Here is a 10,203-nt window from a genome sequence, read left to right as displayed (position 1 = left end):
CAAAAGAGGATAACTATCCAGTTCTGTGGTGAAAGAGACCTGGTGTATGCCCAGCACCTACCATAGAGAAAGGACTTGAGGAGCGATGTAAACGATTTCCTTAATCAGTGGCAGTGGTTTGTGATCCATGGTCTAGGTTGATGACATCGTAGCCCCTGGCTCCAGCAGTTGCAGCCGGTCTATACATCAGGTGTGAGGAGCTCAGTCTGATACTCATCAGATTTGAGTTCAAATCCTGTCTTGGCCACTTCACCATGTGACTTTGGGCAATTTATTTTATCCGTGAGTCACTTCATCTCTCTAAACTTATTTCCTCGTGTGTAAAATGCAGACTGTGAAAGTGCCAGCTCTGTTGTTTTTTTGTGATGATTAAATGAGATATTGGATATAAAATATTTAGTTTGGTGCTTGATAAACACTTGTTTTTAAACTGAAATTTGTATGTATTAAGCCTTCCATTCTGCACAGCTGTAGAGAAATGCCGAAAAATGTGTGAAGGGGAAGAGGGAAATGGCCATAAGCAAAGTGAATCTAGTGTTTTCCAGAAAAACTTCTGTATTTTTTTCATTTTATTATGAAGAATTTAATACATATGAAATAATAAATATAACATATATGAGCTATGAATCAGAATACTAAAATGATCACCCACGAAAACACCAGGAAAAATGAAAAGTTACCTAAACCCTTGAAAGGTCTATGAATTTTCCTAATTCTATTTCTTTGCCTTCCCTCAGAGCTACCCACTATCTTTGGTTTTAGTCCATTGCTTTCCTTCATGATGTTGCCACATATGTATATAACTCTAAACAACAGATTGTTTACTTTTGCTTCCTTTTGAGCTTTATGAAAATGATATATATTCCTGTGAAACTTGCTTCTTGTTCAGTATTTGTTTCTAAGATTCATTCATGTCATGTGCGGCTTCTGTCCTTTCATTTTTATTGCTGCATAGTATTCCATTATCTGAGCATTCCATAATTAAATTATTGGTTAATTACTTAACCAATTAATTAACAGGTTAATTAAATTAACCATTCTCTTGTCAATGGTTATTTGGATTATTTCTGCCTTTTTTCTATTATGAACAATGTTGCCACGAATATAAACATTGCCATACATGTTTGCTGTGATACTCTAAGTGATGCTCTCCAATATGGTAGCCACTAGCCACATGTGGTTATTGAGCTCTTTAAATGTGGCTAGTCTAAATTGATATGTGCTATAAGTATAAAATACACACCAGATTTTAAGGATTTAGTACAAAAAATTTAAAATATCTAGTTAACATTTTTTATATTGATTTCATGTTGAACTGGTATTTTAGATATATTGCATCAAATAAAATATATTAAATCTATTATGAAGAGTAAGTTCACCTCTTTTGAAAACTATTTTCAATGCGGCTATTGGAAAATTTCAAGTTACATATGTGATTTACATTGAATTTCTATCATATAGTGCTGCTTTAGGGTATTCCTAGAGTGAAGCTTCTTAGGGTAGTATCTTAGAAGCATCTTAGGAGTCAAGTTTCTGGGTCATAGGGTTATGTTCACACAGCTTTACAAGATGATGTCAATTGTACTTCCAATTGGTTGTATCAATTTGAATTTCCATCATTAGTGAATTATCCTTGTTGCTCCACATTCTTGTAATAATTGGTGTTGTCAGATTTAAAAATTTGTGTCATATTGCTGATAGTAAATTGCACATCATTGTCTTATTTTGTAATTCTCTGATTACTATCTAAGGTGAATATTTTCACCACATATTTATTAGTTGTTTGTTTTTCTCTTCTGGGAACTGCTTGTTAATATCTTTTGACAGTTTTTATGGGGTGTTGTTTGCCTTTTTCTTGTTGATTTTTTGAAGGCATTGAAAAATATAATCTTTGTTCTAATTTTTCTCACAATTTATGGCTTGTTTTTCATTTTCTTCCTGAAATCTTTTGATGAATAAAAGTTCTCAATGTTAATGAAATCATTAAAATTTTTTAAATCTAGTAAAATATTTTCCTTTTATGGTCAGCCTTTGTTTCTCTACCTTGAAGTCATAGAGACCTATTTCAAAGTTTTGACTTCTACAGTTAAGTCTTTGATCCATTAGGGATCGGTTGGTGGGTGTATTGTGACCTTAGAGATAGAATTTCAGTTTTCCCATATGAATAACCAATTTTCCTTGCATCATTTATCAAATAGTCCCTCATTTTCCCACATGCAATGATACATCCATCAATATAGCAAATTACATATATGTAAGACTTTGTTTCTGGGGTCTCTTTTCTATTCTATTGTATTTGTCTATCATTGATTTAATTCTCATTGTTTTATTTATTACAGCTTTATGACAAATCTTTTTCTCTGACAGAGTAAGATCTTTCTTAAGAGTATTGGCTCCTCTTGGCCCTTGGTCTATCATATAGATTTTAGAATCAGCTTGTTGAATTTCTTATAAAAACTTCTCGAAATTTTGATGAAATTTCGTTCAAGCTGCAGTTCACCTTAGGGATAATTTATAAGTCTTCATGATATTTAGTCTTCCAATCCAAGATCATTGTATATCACTGACCTCAAAGATCGTTTATCTAGTTCTTGAATGTCTCTATGTTCTTTTATAATTTTCTGAACAAATGATTTTCACATCATTTGGTAATTGTATTCTCAGGTAAAATACATATATTACACGACTGTTGTTAATATGCAGAGTATCTTTTTAAAATTGCATTTTCTGTTTTTGGTGTATAGAAGTGCAATTAATTTTGTATCAATCTTCTTCTAATTATATTTCAAAGCTCTTAAAAATGCTAACATTTCGTCTGTAAACTCTTTTTTGGTTTTCATTGTAGACAATTATATAATTCTTGAATAATGAGATTTTGTGTCTTCCAGCTAGTCCTTATACATTTGACTTTTATTCTTACTTACTGAGATCATTAAGACCCTCAACACAATGCTTAACACAGTATGTTAAACAGTGAGCATCCTTGCCTTATTTGTGTTTTTAAATTTTATTTATTTTTCATTTTTTATGAGGAAGATTGTCCTTGAGCTAACATCTGTGTCAATTCTCCTCTATTTTATATGTGGGATGCTGCCACAGCATGGCTTTATGAGTGGTATGTAGGTCTGCACTCGGGATCCGAACCCACAAAGTGGAGTGTGCGAACTTAACCATTACACCACCAGGCTGGCACCTCCTTTTTGTTTTTTTAACCACTATAGATGATTTTGCATTTTCTAGAATTTTACAAAAATGGTATCATCCTGTAGCACTGCTTTGTGTCTAGCTTCTTTCATTTAACAGAATGATTTCAAGACTCATCCACATTGATGGTTGTATCAGTTGTTCATTCTTTTTTGCTAAGTAGTATTCTGTTTTTTGGTTATGTCACATTTTGCTTATCCATTTGCCTGTGATGGGCATTTGAGTTGTTTCTAGTTTGGGGCTATTGTGAATAAAGCTGCTATGAATTTCTCAGATAAGTCTTTTTGTGGACATGTGTTTTCAGTTCTCTGGGTCCTTGCCTTATTTTTGATTTTTAAAAGACACTTCCACTATTTGAATATCCACTGCATCATGGCTGTAAAATTTTTGGTGGACACCCTTAATCAGGTTAAGAGATATTCAGTCTTTTGCTGGTTTGCTGGAAACTTTTATTATAAATGGATGTTGATTTTATTAAATGCTTTTCTGCATCCTTAATATGATCATTTGATTTTCCTTTTTTAATGTTAATATGGTAAATGCCCTAATAAATTTCTAAGGCTATGTTAGTCTTGCATCTCTGTGATAAATTCAATTTGCTTGTTATTTGATTTCATTTTCAAACACTGCTGAATATAATTTGCTGTTACTCTGGTTAACATTTTTGCATCTGTATCCAGTCCTTATCGTGCTTGACCTATCAACTGCATTTTAAGCATTTGGCCGCTCTGGTCTTCTTCCAGCATATCTGATCCCCCTCAATCAGCATTGTTAGTTCCTCCTTAGCTTTCTAACTCTTAATTATGGGTTGACCCCCAATCTCAATCCTTGGACCTCTTCCCTTTTCCATCTACACTCGCTCCCTTGGTGATCTCATCCAGTCTCATGGCTTTAAAAGCCATCCATATCCTGATGACTGTGAAATGTGTATTGTTAGCCTGTACGCTCCTCTAAACTTCAGACTCATATGGCCAGCTGCATATATGCTATCTCTCCTGGACACCTAATTGACACCTAAAGGTTGTTATGTCTAAAATCAAGCTTCTGCTCCTCTCACATCTCCCTCCTTTTAGGAAATGGCAATTCCATCCTTCCAGTTGTTCAGACCAAAAAAATCTTGGAGTCTTGCTTGACTCTAACACCCTGCATCCAATCTATCACCCTAGGCTCTACTTTAAATTAAATCCGGAATCTGGCCATTTCTCAAAACTTTTATGACTGCCACCGAGCTCCAAGCCACTACGATTTCTCACTTAGTTATTATAGTAGCTCCCTAGCTTGTCTCCTTGCATCTGTTTTACCCCTTCAGTCTATTCACAGCATAAAAGACAAAGTGATGTTATAAAACACAAGTCAGATCAAATCCTCTTTCAATATTGTCACTTCTCGCTCATAGTAAAAACGACATTTCTTACAATAGCTCTGAAGCCTTGCCTGATCTGTTTGTCTTTGGTGCAATTTAATTGCACTGTATCTAAGAATGGATTTTTTCGTATTTACTCTTCTTGGGGTTTATTGACTTCCTGTATCTGAGAGTTCTTGTCTTTCACAGATTCTGGGAAACTCTAGGGTGTTATCCCTTTGAATACTTGCCATTCTCCGTTTCTCATTTATTTCCTCCCACCACAGTTCCTAGAAGCATGTTGCTCCATTCCCCAGGTTCTTAACCTCTCTTTCCTATTTTCATTCTCTCTGTGCTTCATTCTGTTCAGTTTCATTCTATCTTCCATCGAGTTACACAGTCTCTATAAACATGTCTTTTCTAATGTTTAACCCTTCAATCACATTTTTTCTTTCAGTGATCACACTTTTCAATTCTAAAAGTTCTATCTGAATCATTATCAAATCAGTTTGTTCATTTTTAATAGTATCCTGCTATACTGTTATTTTTATTTGCTCTTTTATTCCTTAAATTTGAAGTCTTTGTGTGGCTACTTTCTTGTATTTCCACTGACTTGCACTCTCTTTAAGAGTGTAAGAACTCTGTGCTGAGGTGTGTTCCTCCTGAAAGATGTGCATTTGATTCTTCAGGCATGTGGGGACACTACTGCAGAACCTGATTTACTTTAAATTAAAATTCTCAGCTTATGGTTTCTTCAACTGGGAAAAAAGATATATAAATTCAGACCCAAACTCATGTGGATCTCAGGGGATCCAGAACAAAGGGCATGACACATCCTTGGTTTTTGCTTCTACTGGGTGGGTTTTCTTCTGATCCATCACATACTTCCTTTCTTGAGCCCTTGATTTGTACAGATCTGGTGCTTTCTTCTGCACACGCACAAGCTTAGGTAAAATTTTCCCTCATCCACTGATGCTCTGGCCCAAATAACTCCGTAGAAGTGTCTTGGGTATGCCATAGCTACAGGGGTGTCTTATCTCCCTAGACTCACATTCCCATTTTTTCTGAAGTTAGACTTATTCATTTACTTTATTCTGGTTTATTCATTAATTTATAAAGGTCCTTTAAAAACATTTTGCCTGACAGTTTTGGGTTTTTGTAACCAGTATGTTGTAAGATTTCTGATTTGTTATATTAATAGAAACCAAACTGTGGAACAATCTTTCTTGATAGTCTTTCCTGGAAACCTATCATACCATCCACCAAGCTGGGAGAAGAGGAGGAAAACAGTCCTGCCCATGTTCTCTGTGACCACGAGATCATGGCAACCAGACCAGACTGTTTGGCGTCTTCCCTCAGTTCTGTGACTTTGTTTCTTCTGTACCTTCAATCACTGCTCTATTTACTTCTGCAGATCCCAACATATTTCAGCTTCTGCAAATGCACCCCTCTGTGGCTCCACATGGGGTGCGATGTAGAATCTGGAGTTAAGCAGTGACCTTTACAATTCTTGTTGATTTAAAAGCTTACTGTATTATAATGCTACAGCAGCCAACACAATGGGAGACCAAAAGGGATAGTTGTTTTCTCTCCCCAATTCAGAAGCTGTCTTATTTACTTTGTTAAAACCCACCTGTGTGGGCTGTGTCCCTGCTTCATTTATTCAAACAGAATACAGCCTGGCAGGGAGTGTACCATGAGCATCTAAAGGTTGTAGCAAAATTCATATTTTATTGCTCCACAAATAGCTATTCTGCAGCTTAACTTTTTTGTCCTCTTCCTCTATCTTACCATTAGAAGATTTCATGTAGTTGTGGGGTTTTAGCAAAGTTTTGAGTAAGCACTTCCAGTGGTAACTACTGGTCATCACATCCTTTCTGTCTGGGGTCCAGCTTGTTGAGTTGATTAGAATGAGGCCAATACTGACCAGAAGGCCATTGTGATTGATCTGGCCACATATCAGAGTCACAGAAGTAGCCAATAGACCAGAAAAAGTAGCCATAGAGGCCTCTGAACAATATGTCCGTTGATAGAGGCAAGGTAGAAGCCACAATCCTATGTCTTCTTTGTCTGAGATGAGTCTTCAAGAGCAGATGTTCAACACGAGCCAGAATTTTTAGAAAATATACATAAAGAAAAGCAAACAAAGAAGTGTTAGCTTGGTCCAGCTATTAACACTGTCTTAGAAAACTGAACTATGCTTTATTTACTGAGCTCCTCAAAAGATTGTTGGAGGAGGTCCTCAAGAGGACATGACCTCTGGTTGACCCTCTAGGGAGATCTAGGCAATCAGAGGCTCCTCACCTTTCCCTCACACTAGGAGCTGTTTTGAGGGCACAGCCAGGAGAGAGTAAGGTGTTGCTGAGACCATCTGGGCAGTGTCTGTAACTGAATTCCATTAAGCCTTCTGTACAAACGTTTAAGATTCTGGCCAGTGGGTGCAGGGATCTATTCATCTCATGGCCACCCAAGACAAGCCTTGTATGTAAGTTCCCTTGCTTGTTAAACCTGCCACCTACAGATCTGAAGTGCTCTCCCTCTTTCTTCAGTCTCTCTTTGCCCTCCCTTTATGGGGGCCTGTTTCAGATTTCACCTAGGAAGCTCCCAAGCTTTCAAACCACCAAAGATCAGTTCCAATTTTACCAGTCAAAGATTGTGAAAAAGTTTACAACTGTGAAGACCACAGACAGAGGTAAAAGATAAAAGTTATAATGTCACCAGCCATGGACTCTAACCTATTTCTCTTGTCTTGCTGAAAAGTGCAGGTATTCCTTTCTCTAACATCCTTAAGATTGTTGATTTCAGCTATATTCCAGGAAGAAGGTCTAAACAGTAACTGCCCTAAAAGGGTCCAAACCCCAACTGCAAAAGTGATACGTGTGAAGGCAGGCAGAGAAGTACAAGAGTAACCTTTGCCTCATTATAATACTAAGATCACTGCCCCAGGAGGATCTTAAGCATTATTAACACAACGTGTGACACAGATGGAAGCATGATTTCAGACTATGCCTACACAAGCTTATACCCACCTCTACATGTGATGACAAAACTTCACTTTTGAATATTCTTTTCCTACCCCAAATAAAGGCACTACTTTCCCTTTGCTTGGGAGCCACAGTTTGCCAACTTATTTCCTATGGTCTCCTCTTGTTTGCCGTATGCTGCAAATAAAATTTTACTTTGTGTGACACCTACTTCTGGTGAAGACTTTGATTTCAACTCTCCAAGAAGCGGACCCACTTTGGTCTGAGGACAATAACACTTAAGGCAAATAGTCTTATAACTAGATATTGAACTTAAGGGAATAGGAGAAACTGTAAGGATTTCTTTTGTTAGGGCAATTTCTGTTTCTATCACTGCATTTGAAATTTTGTTTGGTTCTTTTCTCAAATGTTTTATTCCTTCTTTTATTTCCATAGTTATTTGAGAATACTTATTTTTAGTACATAGGTGATATCTCATTTATTTGACATTTTGGGGGATCTAATTCTGCTACTTTTACTGACTCTTATTCATGGTAGATTGATAACTCATTTATTCTGTAGTTTGGGAATTTGAGCTCATTTTAGAGGGTGTTTTCTGTAGAAATCCTGTGTGACATGAATTGAGTATGTATTCCCCTGGGGGAGTCTTGAATTTGTTTGTGTCAGTTGCCTGAGAAGTGTTATTGGTCCAGGACCAACTTTATGCTAATTCCTTGGCCTCCCTGCTGAGTTCTCTGAGATGCCTCTGCTGAAGTGAGGCAGGAGGTTGTCTGTCTGGAAGGAGGGATGAGAAGCTGCATGAGGATGCTGTGGGAGTCACAAACAAAACAGGAGGCCAAAAGGAGCCAAACACTTCTGTAACGATGTGCTAGCACTTTGACATCACCTGGAGGAAGAGCCCAACAGAAACTCCTGTTATGGCTGCATTGCCGACTATATTTCTGGTCCCATAGATCCTAGGCATTGTTCATGAAGCCTCTGTTCTCCCCAACTGTCAGACAACCATCCAGTCCCTATCAGTTGGCTTTGGCAAGAATCCTTGGCTTTTTCAAATTTCAAAGAAGGAAAAAACTTCTGACTGTCTCCCCCTCCTTTGTTATCTCTCTGCTTCCACTTATTTGCTCCTGAAAGGTAGGTAGAGGGATGGGTTTGTCTTTCCCAGCAGCCCATCCTAAGAGGGCAGGTCGAGGGACTTAAAATATTTGCATAGTTAACCAGCAGTTAGATTTTTGGAAAATGCCTTCTTCTTTCACTCTTCCATTCCCTGCTTCTCAGCATGACTCCTGGATGTTTCTTTGTCTGTTACAGTTGAGGTGGTCAGGGTTATAGTTGTCCAAGGCACAGAGACAAAACTGTGTGGTGAATAAGCTGCATGTTCCAGCTTGTTGCTGAAATGGCTGCAGCCCATCGGTGTTGCTTTCTCAGAGGTTTTTGCTGCTACCTGATCCCCAGTGACAATTGAGCTCATATAAGAATTACTTCCCAGGCATTAGTTGTGAGAGACAAGGAGGTGGCCAAGGTTGTGTAGGCAATCACAACAAGGTCTTTGGGCACATGCCCTGAATTTAAGTTATCACTGAAAGAAAATGTAATTAATTTCCCCTTAAAACTGAAGCATATAGAGGCAGTTGCCACAGATGTGAGCAGTCTTGGAGAACATGCATAGACAGACCCCCAAGGGCACACCTTGGCTGAGCACAGGGCAGATGGGGAAGACATCTGTGCCAGCCACTCTGCCTCCAAGGCAAGCACCACCAGGAAGGAGGCTGAAAAATAGATAAAGTGAAGGAAATCCATTTCCTCTGAGTACCATGGAGGAATGGAGTGAGGATTCTCTCTCTAGAGGGGAACCCGCTCTTCATTGGGTGTGGAAAGGAACAGGTGTTTAGGAAGAAAGGAAGGCACTCTGTCCCCAGAGAGAGCTAGCCTTGTTTCTTCTACGCCTTCACACTTCTTCATTCCCTCTTAGCTGGCATCTTTGATGCCATCTACATCCAGGGTCAGAATGCTGCAGTTCCTGAAACAATCCTGGCTAGCCCCACCCGTCATCCAGTCATTTCCACCTCCACTCCTCCATCACCTTTCTACTCATTTACTCACTGTCTTCTATTTTTTAGGCCACTTGCTAAGTGCTACAAATATGACGATGAATAAGATGGACTCCCTATCTTCAAAGAACTTATGCCTGAGGGGGTCAGGTAAAGAAGTGAGTATGGTAACTCTAATGAGTGCTAGGAAACGGGGCTGGACTTATTCTGTTGCTTCTAAACGTGTTTTGTAGGGTTCAGGAATACTTGTTTAATAAGGAGCTGTGAGTGTCTCCTGGCTAACTCAGACTCCTAACATGTTGGCTCATTGTGAATGACTGAGCTTCTGCTTCAGTTTCCCTGCTTATTGACCTACTTTGTTGCTGGATATTGAGCCTTTATCTGAATCCCACTCTGTTTACATGGTACTCAACAGGTGAGCTTACAATTCTCTTTGATTTTTTTTCCACATTAGGTTCTTACAGTGAATAGACTGATGATTTATAACCATCTGACTTTGAGTTTTGCCTGCCGCTCTTGTCCCTGTATTAAAGCCCTGATGGCAACAGGACCTTTGACACCATCGCTGAAGAGGGGCTGCTCAGCTGACTAGGCTGTCTCTCATCTGGTCCTGGTGTCTGCCTCT

The sequence above is a fragment of the Equus quagga genome, chromosome 5 (genome assembly GCF_021613505.1).
Source record: "Equus quagga isolate Etosha38 chromosome 5, UCLA_HA_Equagga_1.0, whole genome shotgun sequence".
NCBI lineage: Eukaryota > Metazoa > Chordata > Mammalia > Perissodactyla > Equidae > Equus > Equus quagga.
Note: the sequence above shows the minus strand (reverse complement) of the source record.